This window comes from Lolium perenne, chromosome 6, assembly GCF_019359855.2.
Source record: "Lolium perenne isolate Kyuss_39 chromosome 6, Kyuss_2.0, whole genome shotgun sequence".
Lineage (NCBI taxonomy): Eukaryota > Viridiplantae > Streptophyta > Magnoliopsida > Poales > Poaceae > Lolium > Lolium perenne.
The window spans coordinates 165197210-165210838 of NC_067249.2; positions in this window are offsets into that span (position 1 = coordinate 165197210).

A 13629-nucleotide genomic window follows, 5' to 3' on the forward strand; every position below is an offset into this window, starting at 1 on the left:
AACAGCAGAAAAACAAAGAACTCGGCACTTCGGCATCTTGTTAATAGGTTAGTTCCAGAAAATGCACGAATATGACATAAAGTGTGCATAAAACATGTAGATATCATCAATAATGTGGCATGGAACATAAGAAATTATCGATACGTCGGAGACGTATCAACCACATCTGTGACTTTTGTGTCCAAAGTGTAAGTATGACGCATGTTCTTGAGTTGGTCCTACTTCATGTTCATTTTTTGTGCTTTATTTTAGCTGCAATGGTTGATGATTATACTATGGCACCATCTAATGAGAAAAGATGTGCACAATAACTTGTCATATGTGCATACACATCGCACTTGTGCATTTGATTTGGTCTTGTAGGCACTCTTTTTTTCCTTGTGTGTCTTCATATGAGGCTTTACAGTTGTGGATACTTGAAATTTCTTCCAAATACAAATATGAATTTGATCTAATTCCAAACATAACCAATCATGGATTAAATAGATCCTTGCGCAAACGGTGGCCAAGTTAGGTGTGAGGCTAAGACTTTTGTCATAGTTTTCATGAATGAGACTCAAATCATGACACTCTGTTTTAAGCCAACATGTTGTGCCTCTAAGTTGTTCACATATAGTTGCGTTCACTTTTCTCTTTGATCTAATTGTTTTTTCTTTTGTATAATTGCCTAGGCTATCCCCTGGAGCGCAAGACATGACTTCATGGAGCATATACATAGAAACATTAATCAATCGGAACAGTTTGGAGTCACCTTCTAGTAGGACTCACTTCCCATAACTGAGAGGACCTTCACTGTTCAAGTCAGCAATGAGGCAAACCGAACTTATTTCCTTCGCCCTCGATGGATACAGCTTACTTTGGGACAATTTGATTTTATGGAGCATATCCATAGAAACATTAATTAATTGAGACAGTTTGAAGTCACCCTCCAGTAGGACTCACTACACATACACGAGACCATCACTATTCAATTCACCAATTAGGCAAACCGAAGTTATTTACATGGCCCTCGCTGGATATAGCTTACAGAGTTCTACAAGATGGATCTCATGACAAAGTGTCATTTCCGCACGGATGGTCCGAGAGGTGCTGACTGCATCATTCTCCATTACCCACTGTGTTGTGTGTCTTCATATGAGGGTTTACAACTGTGGGTACTTGACCTTTCTTCCAAATTCAAATATGAATTTGATCTAATTCTTAACATAACCAACCATGCATTAAATAGATTCTTGCGCAAACGGTGGCCAAGTTAGGTGCGAGGCTAAGACGTTTGTCATAGTTTTCACGAATGACATTGAAACCATGACAGTATGTTTTAATCCAACATGTTGTGCCTCTAAGTTGTTCATATATACTTGCGTTCACTTGTCTCTTTGATCTAATTGTTGTTGCTTTTGTATAATTGCCTAGGCTATCCCCTGTAGAGAAAGACATAACTTCATGGAGTATATACATAGAAACAATGATAAATTGGAATAGTTTGGAAACATCTTCTAGTAGAACTCACTGCCCATAACCGAGAGGATCTTCACTGTTCAAGTAACCAATGAGGCAAACCAAACTTATTTCCATGACCCTCGTTGGATACAGCTTGAGTTTGGGATAGTTTGACTTCATGGAGCATATACATAGAAATATTAATCAATTAGGATATTTTGAAGTCACCCTCCAGCAGGACTCACTACACATACCCGAGAGGATCTTCAGTATTCAATTTACCAATTAGGCAAACTGAACTTATTTCCATGGCCCTCTTTGTATATAGCTTATAGAGTTCTACATGATGGTGCCTGACAAAGTGTCATTTATGCATGGATGGTCCGAGAGGTGATGACCGTGTCATTCTTCATTGCCCACTGCTTCGTGTATCTTCATATGGGGCTTTACAACTATGGATACTTGACCTTTCTTCCAACTACAAATATGAATTTGATCTAATTCTTAACATAACCAACCATGTATTAAATAGATCCTTGCGCAAGCAGTGGCTAAGTTAGGTGCGAGGCTAAGACGTTGTCATATTTTCACGAATGACATTGAAACCATGACAAAATGTTTTAATCCAACATGGTGTGCCTCTAAGTTGTTCATATATACTTGCGTTCACTTGTCTCTTTGATCTAATTGTTGTTGCTTTTGTATAATTGCCTAGGCTATCCCCTGTAGCAAAAGACATGACTTCAGTTAGAAACATTAATCAATTTGGACATTTTGAATTCACCCTCCAGCAGAACTCACTACCCATACCCGAGAGAACCTTCACTATCCAAATCACCAATGAGGCAAAACTGAACTTATTTCCACAGCCCTCATTGGATATAGCTTACAGAGTTCTACAGGATGGAGCCCATGACAAAGTGCCATTTCCGCATGGATGGTGTATATAGCAACACCTAGTTCTACTAAAAAGACCGCACAGACTCCTCTTCGTATGATGGTGAATACCATGACCCGACAGGTGCTGACCGTGTAATTCTCCATTACCCACCTATGAAGCCGAAGGTGGCCGAGGAGTAGCTACGTACCTAGCTAGCTATATGTTCATAATAATGTGCTACTTCTATCTAGCTTTTAATAGTGTTATGTGACATGATGTTACTACGTTACATGATGTTGCTACTTCAATCTTTGTGGTTTTGTCGCAACAATTACAATATAGCTAGTTTTTTTACTATACATTGCCCAATACATGTTGTATTGTATGTATATACTAAACATTTTGTTTTATTTAAATTCCTATTAAATACTAGTAGCCTCTAGTAGGAAAAAGCCTATCGGTGGTGTATAACTTTTTTACCCTAGCAGAGTGTATACGGCCACTAGTAGGAAACAACCTACTACAGGCGTTTGGATTTAGGCTACCAGTCGCAATTGGAGGCCCACGACTGATACCTCACGAATGGTATTTGTTACTAGTGCGTGCTGGACAAAACAAGACTAGTGGGCCGCTTACCAGTCACGTGCGGCCCCTGCGCGCAACCAATAGGTTTAATAGCAGCGTGTGGTCGGCACACTGCTTGTATATATATACTGGCAGCGCTCTGCCCGCACGCTGCCAATACTTCTGAAACTATTCCTATTGCAAATACACGCTATCATTTCTCTGTATTATACATATATACATACAAAATAGCATACAAATACACATGCATATACCTACACAGGCAGTGAGAAATACATACACACATTCTTTGATCAATCAAACCATTATTTGTACATACACATGAAATACTGGTATGATACAATTATACCATATCAAACCATTATTTGATCTCAAATGTCACAACTGAAGATCAGAAGCTAGTTAGTAATCTAAAGTAAAATTACATAGATGAGAAATGCAGTCACGATAAGCAGCATCAGGATGAAGGCGGTCATCATCTGATTCCTCCTAATCTCGCTCCTATCTCCAGCTAGTTAGTGCGCGTATGTAGCTTCCGCCTCCTCCATAGTGTTGTACCATGTGTAGATGCAGCTACAAAAAATGTTGTACATGTATCGAACAGTCTTCCCAGCTGGCTTAGATTCCGGGAACTCTGCCCTTGTAAACGACATACGATGGCATCTCTATGCATAAAATAAATAATATACGTTTGTAAAGCAAATTCATACATAATATACAATGTAGTGCCACAACATTAAAAAAATCAAGTACCAAGAGATGAGCCTCACATAAAAGACACACGATAAAAGAGGTAAACCAATAAGACCAAGTCATATGCGCAAGCAATGTGCATGGATATAATACAAGGTCTTATTGGCTCTAGTAGGAAAAGCCTCATCAGTGGCGCACGAAAAATGGATTCTGTGGCGCATGGGAGGTGCGCCACAGAAACGTCGCCACAAAAATAAGGTTTCTGTGGCGCACCTGCCCATGCGCCACAGAACTAAGGTTTCTGTGGCGCACTTGTTCTTAGGTGCGCCACAGAATTGGTTCTAAGTGCGCCACAGAATTTGCTTGTATTATACACGATTTTGTGCTGTCTGCTATACATATGCAGTTTATACACAGCAATACAGATACACAGGTTATATACAGCAACATTCAGATATAATATAAATATCATGTACATTGCACAGATATAACATAGACATCATCATCACATTACTTAGAGCCCGATCGAGATACATATATAGTGGCAAGTGTCAAATGTTTTGCATACAACTCTTAATTCATACAAAATTCACAATTTCGAGATACAAAGTAGTCTTCATCCGGTTCCTCCTTTGCTCCGTCATCTCTACCCACCAGGCTCGCTTGCATCGGGGTCCTTCATCCAGTTCCTACTATGATGAAAATGGAAGAAAGTGAGACCAACAAGTCCGATGCACAAGAGAAATGGAATAAATGCCTCATACATTGTTGGTCAACACAAATATTAACATTCAGGGACGGTGTAAGTGAGACCAAGTCCGATGCACAAGAGATTGATATTTGTGCTATCTTACCAGACTCACTTACGCCGCCCCCGAGTGTACGGTGACCAAACATTTTAATCATCGGCATTTTGAAAATCTCAAAGCAAATGGAATGACAAAATGGAATAAGTGCCTCATGCATTGTTGGTCAACACAAATATTAACATTTAGGGATGGCGTCAGTGAGGCCAAGTCCGATGCACAAGAGATTGATATTTGTGCTATCTTACCAGGCTCACTTACGCCACCCCCAAGTGTACGGTGACCAAACATTTTAATCATCGGCATTTTGAAAATCTCAAAGCAAATGGAATGACAAAATGGAATAAGTGCCTCATACATTGTTGGTCAACACAAATATTAACATTTAGAGATGGCGTCAGTGAGGCCAAGTCCGATGCACAAGAGATTGATATTTGTGCTATCTTACCGAGCTCACTTACGCCACCCCAAGTGTACGGTGACCAAACATTTTAATCATCGGCATTTTGAAAATCTCAAAGCAAATGGAATGACAAAATGGAATAAGTGCCTCATACATTGTTGGTCAACACAAATATTAACATTTAGGGATGGTGTAAGCGAGGCCAGGTAGGATGCACAAGAGATTGATATTTGTGCTATCTTACCAGGCTCACTTACGCCACCCCAAGTGTACGGTGACCAAACATTTTAATCATCGGCATTTTGAAAATCTCAAAGCAAATGGAATGACAAAATAGAATATGTGCCTCATACATTGTTGGTCAACACAAATACTATGGTCGAAACCATAGTTGCAGTATACACCGCCGTATACTTTGCAGAAGGGCCCCCTTTCCCCGGTCGGCGTTCCGTCAACGGGTGCTTGACGACACAACAACGCCTATCTGCATCTCCGGCGCAGAACCACGCCAGTCCCTCGCTGTCCAGTGAACGAGTCCTTGATGCAAAGACCGTGCCGGCCTGCCCAGCATTATGCCGGGCCGTGTTGCCACGCTTCAAGCCGTGTGTCCCGCGCCCTGCAGGAGAGTGCAGGGCGCGTGATCGACACGGCCTGAAGCGCGACAACAGGGGTCGGCATGATGCTAGGGAGGCTGGCACCGTCTTGGCATTAAGGACTCGTTCACGTGCGGACGGCGAGAGAAGAAAAGTGGTGCTGCGCCGGAGAGGCATGTCGGCGTTGTTGTCTCGTCAGGACTCGTTCACGGAACGGTGGCCGAGGAAAGGGGGCTCGTCTACAAAGTATATTGCGGCGTATAGGTGACCAAACATTCTAATCATCGGCACTAAAATGGAAGAAAGAGCCAAGTGGTATCTCAACTAGATATCATATGCCTCATACTTTGTTGGTCGAAAGAAATATTAACATTCCGGGATGGGGTCAGTGAGGCCAGGTAGGATGCACAAGAGATTGATATTTGTGCCATCGCACCGAGCTCACCGCCCCACCCCGCAGTGTACAAGTGACCAAACAATTTAATCATCGGCACTAAAATGGAAGAAAGGCCAATGCAATTAAGAAGTAGCTAGTATATATGAACTAAATGGAATGCCTCATACTTTGTTGGTCGAAACAAATATTAACATCCAGGGATGGAGTAAGTGAGGCCAGGTAGGATGCACAAGATATTGATATTTGTGCCATCACACCAAGCCTCACTTGCTCCACCCGAGTGTACGAGTGATCGACCAACCATCTAATCATCGACAAGTAAATCACTTGGGGTAATGTTAAAATGTTTGTCCCCATATTTGGGAGACATTTTTAATATTGGAGTCTAGCTAATGGAAATCAAGAACTAGTCTTGATCTCCAAATGGTGATTAGAGGGAATTTATTCATCTTAAGCAACATTAGGGACAAATGGGATCATGCAAGGGACTTGGGTCATTTGGATCATAAGGCATCAATTAAGGAGGCAACCAGGGACAAAGGGAAACATTTGATGATCCATTATCATAGGCAACAAAGCAGCAACTTTTTCCCCTCTAATCTAGCTAGAGTCCTTAAAAGAAATCCATCATAAGCATGGTCAAATACACATATATAGCATTTGGAGAGCAAACAAGCAGTAGCCATATCACTCAATCCAATAATATAGTAATTTGGATCATAAGGCATCAATTAAGGAGGCAACCAGGGACAAATTAAGGGAAACATTTGATGATCCAGTAAGTGCATGACACTTTGAGCTACCCAAGAATAAAGGCCAACAGTGGATAAACATCTGCTCAACCATTTCTTGCACTAGAGGAAAAGTAACCAACATTGAAACTTGAATAGTCAAGTGACACTACAAGCAGCTCACACACACATGCAAACACATGTGTTGTGATAACTAAACAGCAGAAGAACACCACCAGATATTCATGGGTACTTAGGATCAGTAGGGAATTGATAAAGTACAGTGAGGAGCAAGCATACCATCAGAAACTGTCAATTTGAGAGAAATAACATTGGGGTAATGTTAAAATGCTTGTCTCCATATTTGGGAGACATTTTTAATATTGGAGTCTAGCTAATGGATATCAAGAACTAGTCTTGATCTCCAAATGGTGATTAGAGGGAATTTATTCATCTTGATTAAGCAACATTAGGGACAAATGGGATCATGCAAGGGACTTGGATCATTTGGATCATAAGGCATCAATTAAGGAGGCAACCAGGGACAAAGGGAAACATTTGATGATCCATTATCATAGGGACATAAGTCAAGATGCTCAAACACACATAGCATGCATGGAGCAGATGCTCCAAAGGGATTATTCATCACTTGGTATATAGACCAAGTGATGCTGGCAAAAGAGAGGCCAATCAAGAACCAGTAAATCCAGTAAGTGATAGATATGCCTAAACAAGCAACAACACATAGCATATCCCAGCTAACCAGATGAGACAAGTCTTGGTAGCCAACTGAATCACCTAGCACCACCTAGCCTTTTAAAACCATCAGAAACAGTCCTTTTTCTTCAAAGGATACCACAGTGGCATTCATTTACATGATCCCCAACTGTGGATATCTCTATTTTCATCAAAGCCAACACAAGAAATTGAAATTTATCATTACTCAGTTGAGTTCAAAACAAAGCTGGGGTACCATAAGGGATTATTCATCACTTGGTAGTAACCATCATAAGCATTCCATTTAAATCACACATTTTAGTATATGTTCTTATCCAAGTTTTTGCCTCAGCCTTTGCATCATTGGCTGAGCTAAGACATCAAGCTTCTGGGGTCCAGAACATTATAAGCACATGATCCAGTAAGCATCCCCACTAATCAGAGCATTATAAGCATACCATAAGCTCACAAGAATCCATCAAGTAAATCATCAGGGGTCCAAAAAACTTGGGGTCCAGAAAACTAATCCCAACAGAGAATTACTTGGGGTCCAGAAAACTAATCCCAGGCCAACCAAGAGCAACTATAAATATGTATGTATACAAGCCCACCAGTAGCATTTCATGCATTTAAATTCCTATGAACCAGTTAACCTCACTGAGCACAACAAGCATTTAAATGAACAGTAGCATCAAATTCCTATGAACCCATCAAGAAAATTGTTAACAGTTAACCTCACTGAGCACAACAAATGAACCAGTAGTAATAAGCCATCAAGATTAACAGTTAACCTCACTGAGCACAACAAATGAACCAGTAGCATCAAATGAACCAACCGAGCAGCAATGCATCACTAGCAGCAATGCATCCAGAGCCAACAAATGAACCAGTAGCATCAAGATTAACAGCTAAGCATCACTAGCAGCAATGCATCCAGAGCCAACCGAGCGAGCATTTCGTCGAGCACGTTGTGCTCGCACGGGGGAGGAAGAGGGAGGGGAGGGGAGGGAGCTCACCGACGATTTGGAGAGTTGTGGAGGAGCTCACCGACGACGACGGCAGGGGTGGAGGTCGCGGCGGCTCCTCCACCTTGACGCGGCGGCAGCTCCTCCACCTTGACGCCGCGCCGGCCCCTCCTCCTCCACGCCGCAGCGGCTTGTGTTGCTGGTGGCGGGGATGGGTGGAGCGTGGCGGCATCCGGCCCTCGCGGAGGAAGGCGGCGGCGGCGGCGACAGCGACGGCAGCGCTCGCCATGGAAGGCGGCGGCGCGGGGAGAGAGGGGAGAGAGGGGAGAGGAACTTCTGTGGCGAGGGAGGGGTACGGCCTTGATATAGGACACGTTATTTCTGTGGCGCACCGAGACAAGTGCGCCACAGAAAACATTATTTCTGTGGCGCACCGAGGCCAGTGCGCCACAGAATACGTTATTTCTGTGGCGCACCAGGTGCAGTGCGCCGTAGAAAAGGTAAAACCAATGGTTGGGCGTGACAGGATGTGGGCCCCACCAAGTTTTTGTGGCGCAGCGTTTCATAGTGCGCCACAAAATTAAGCTATTTCTGTGGCGCACCCAGAATGGTGCGCCACAAAATAATTTTCTGTGGCGCATTTTTAGTGGTGCGCCACAAAACTAAGCTTTGCCTATAAGGGTTTTCCTACTAGTCCCTCTTTCATTAGATAGTGCTAGAGTCTAATCATCAGCAAATACATTTGAATACAAAGACACACGGAAAGAGGTCGACCAACAAGACCAAGTCAAGTGCACAAACAATGTGCAAGATTAGTTTACAACACACAACTTATAGATCATTAAAAACTAAACCTAAGGAAGTTTTTCATACAAATAAAAAAGCAACATCGTCACTTTCGACTAGACCTCGGATGGAATAGGCGGAGAGCATCAAACGTCATGAAGTCCCGTTGGTTGCCCTGAAGAGGGCAGAGCTCTTCTATCTACCACTTACTTAGTTTTACAGGGCCACAATAGAACAACCCCTCTGAACAGCAGACATCCTTCCTAATGAGTTCCCAAGCCTATGTTGAATGCGACACAACTCAAATCTGAAATTTTCCTCACTACAGTTTGCGAACTCCTTGACCCATGTTGTAAGACTAGATGGCTCCACAAGTAGCTGATGATCCCGTACAAACTCACGCATGTGATGGATTGCGTAGAATGCCTCTGTCAACACCCGGATTTTTAAGTCCGGATGCCTATTATGCCATTCATCGCAATCCCAAGAATATTGTTGTTGCGAGACATAACAGTCGAATATCATAAGTCATCATTCATTACATACCATACTTGTCTTACAAATTCAGATCACTTGATCCATATTACACAAATAGTTGATCTATTGATCAACGAACACAAAGTTCATAGCGGAAGCGTAAATAAAATGGACTCTCTAGTCCACAAGCCAACGCTTGACGTCGGAAGACTCCTAGTTGTCGTAGGCGTCCTGCTGGTCGTCACCTTGATAGTTCTATTCATCTTCATACTCTGGCCATTTGAATAGCCAGGGACACAGCCGTGAGTACTTTAAGTACTCGCAAACTAATACTAGTGTAAGTGCTATCAATTCTAGGAAGGGGTGCTAAGCTCTAATTTTTTTGCATAAAGCCAATTTTAGTTCACAAGTATTTGATAAAAACTCTTTCATGTGCTAACTAACTCAAGTGGGAACATTAGTGTCATTCCCACAACTCAGTTGTGATTCAACTCAAACAGTTCAATTCACCATTCACTTCCTCAATATTTTCAAAAACCTAACACCGGAAACTGTATGGCCTTTCCAACCGTCCGTAACCGTGGACACGGCTATTAGAATAGGTTTACACTCTGCAGAGGTTACACACTTGTGCCACAACATTTGATTTTATCCGTCGGGATAACCCCGAATCATCGTAACTCAGTACGCGGATCATCAACCATAACCTTTCACTTACAAACCCTAGTATAGGCACTGATGACCCATAAGTATAGGGGATCGCAACAGTCTTCGCGGGTAGTATAACCCAATTTATTGATTCGACACAAGGGGAGACAAAGAACACTTGGAAGCCTTAACAGCGGAGTTGTCAATTCAGCTGCACCTGGAAACAGACTTGCTCGCAAGAGTTTATCAGTAGTAACAGTTTTATAGCAGTAGCAGTAGTGAAATAACAGTAGCAGAGTAACAGAGACAGCAGTAGTGATTTTAGTAAACAGCAGGATTAAAATACTGTAGGCACGGGGACGGATGACGGGCGTTGCATGGATGAGAGAAACTCATGTTACAATCATAGCAGGGCATTTGCAGATAATAATAAAACCGTGTCCAAGTACAAAGCAATCAATAGGCATGTGTTCCAATTATAGTCGTACGTGCTCGCAATGAGAAACTTGCACAACATCTTTTGTCCTACCAGCCGGTGGCAGCCGGGCCTCAAGAGAAACTATTGGATATTAAGGTACTCCTTTTAATAGAGTACCGGAGCAAAGCATTAACACTCCGTGAACACATGTGATCCTCACATCGCTACCATTCCCTCCGGTTGTCCCGATTTCTATCACTTCGGGGCCATCGGTTCCGGACAGCGACATGTGTATACAACTTGCAGGTAAGATCAATAAACAATGAATATCATGATGAAACAATAACATGTTCAGATCTGAGATCATGGCACTCGGGCCCTAGTGACAAGCATTAAGCATAACAAGTTGCAACAATATCATCAAAGTACCAATTACGGACACTAGGCACTATGCCCTAACAATCTTATGCTATTACATGACCAATCTCATCCAATCCCTACCATCCCCTTCGGCCTACAGCGGGGGAATTACTCACACATGGATGGGGGAAGCATGGCTGATTGATGGAGAGGCGTTGGCGGTGATGATGGCGATGATCTCCTCCAATTCCCCGTCCCGGCGGAGTGCCAGAACGGAGACTTCTGGCTCCCGCGACGGAGTTTCGCGATGTGGTGGCGTTCTGGAGGCTTTCTGGCGACTTCGACTTCTCTCCGTGCGTTTTTAGGTCGAGGCCAATAAGTAGTCCGAAGGAGGGCGTCGGAGGCCGGCCGAGGGGGCCACACCATAGGGCCGCGCGGGCCCCCCCTAGGCCACGCCGCCTTATGGTGTGGGGCCCTCGGGCCTCCACTTGATTTGTCCTTCTGGCTCCGTCAGTATTCTGGGAAAATAGGGCCTTCTGTATAAATTCCGAGGATTTTCCTGAAAGTTGGAATTCTGCACAAAAACGAGACACCAGAGCAATTCTACTGAAAACAGCGTTAGTCCGTGTTAGTTGCATCCAAAATACACAAATTAGAGGCAAAACAATAGCAAAAGTGTTCGGGAAAGTAGATACGTTTTGGACGTATCAACTCCCCCCAAGCTTAGCTTATTGCTTGTCCTCAAGCAATTCAGTTAACAACTGAGCGATAAAAGAACTTTCACGAACACATTTGCTCATATGATGTATATATTCTCATGCTATGGCTAATACTTAAGCAGTTCATAATGAGATGTATGCAAATAGGATCATCTAACAGCTATGTCAATCATGGAGAGGTACCAACAATTAATAATAAGCATCATGAATCATGTATATAAGCAGGATTGCAATGTTCATAAGAGAGTATGATAAAGTGGTATCTCGCTTGCCTGTATTTGATTGGCAAAACATAAATGCCCGGGCACCTCTGGAGTTCATAGAAAGACTAGAAGTAGTGATTGTCAAAGATAAAAGCATCAAAGTTATACCACAATCGATCATATTTTGAGACAAGCATATTATACTAAGAATGACAGTTGTGCTCTCAAGATAGTGCTCAAAGAAGTAATTGAGACACAACATAAAAGTAAAAGATTGACCCTTCGCAGAGGGAAGCAGGGATTAACATGCGCTAGAGCTTTTCATTTCTAAAATAGGAGTAAAATTATTTTGAGAGGTGTTTGTCGTTGTCAACGAATGGTAATGGGTACACTAACTACCTCGCCAACCGGACTTCCAAGAGCGGCTCCCATGAATTATTTTTATGTTTATGCGGCACTCCTTCCAACCTTTCTTACACAAACCATGGCTAACCGAATCCTCGGGTGCCTGCCAACAATCTCATACCATGAAGGAATGCCTTTTTATTTTAGTTTTATTATGATGATGACACTCCCCCCAACCTTTGCTTACACAAGCCATGGCTAACCGAATCCTTCGGGTGCCATCCAACAATCACATACCATGGAGGAGTGTCTATTTAAGTTAATTAATTCGGGACTGGGAATCACACTGCCAGCTCTTTTTGCAAAATTATTGGATAAGCGGATGTGCCACTAGTCCATATGAGAGTCCGTCAAAAGTAAATGACAAGGTTGAAAGCTAAACACCACATACTTCCTCATGAGCTATGAAACATAAACACAAATTGAGAAGCATTTTGAAGGTTTTAAAGGTAGCGCATGAGAATTTACTTGGAATGGTTTGAAATGCCATGCATAGGTATTTATGGTGGACACTTTTGGAACAACTTGGTTTTCAGGTGTTTGGAAGCACGAGCAGCGTTCCCGCTCAGTACAAGTGAAGGCTAGCAATAGACTAGGGAGCGACAAATCAAGAGAGCAAGAATCGTCATAATCATGCTTGCGGCAAAATAAATTAACGGAGGCATAAAAATGATACAAGAACTCTGAAGCAATATAGATCATCGAGGCTTAATTGACTTTTTGTTCAGTCATATGCATGCGTGAGCATGTGCCAAGTCGATATAAATGAATTATTCATAGGAGGATACCACAATGCCATACTTACTTATGAATAAAACAATGCAACAAACATCCATGACATGCTACTCATATTAATAAATTGGAGCTAAACATGAGAGATCATAAACTACTAGACTTTCTCAAATAACATATACTTCACATGAACCAACTAAGCATGCTCACATGGATGAGTATATGTACAAAAATGAAAACAAATAGAGTTCATACCAGCCTCTCACCACAATCCAATTGTCGTAGATCGTCATTATTGCCTTTCACTTGTGTAGCTTGGATAATATGAAATGAAAACCACGCTCCAGCCACCAAAGACCATTGAACTCATAATGAGCTTTACAAACCAAAGAAGAACAGCAAATATTTTTGGTGTTTTCGAATTAGAAACAAGAACAAAAGAAAATAAGCAAACAAAGCAAAATCTTTTTGGGTTTTCTTATAGCAAACTAATAATAGCAAATAAAGCGAAACAAATGCAAGAAACCAAAGAAAATAAATGGTGAAGAGAAACAACAGAAATATTTTTGGTCTTTTTATGTTTTGGGAAAGAAACAAAGCAAAAACAAGAAATAGCAAACTAAAAGAAACACAGAAAAGCGAGATGGCAGAAATCTGCCAAAACCTGACAG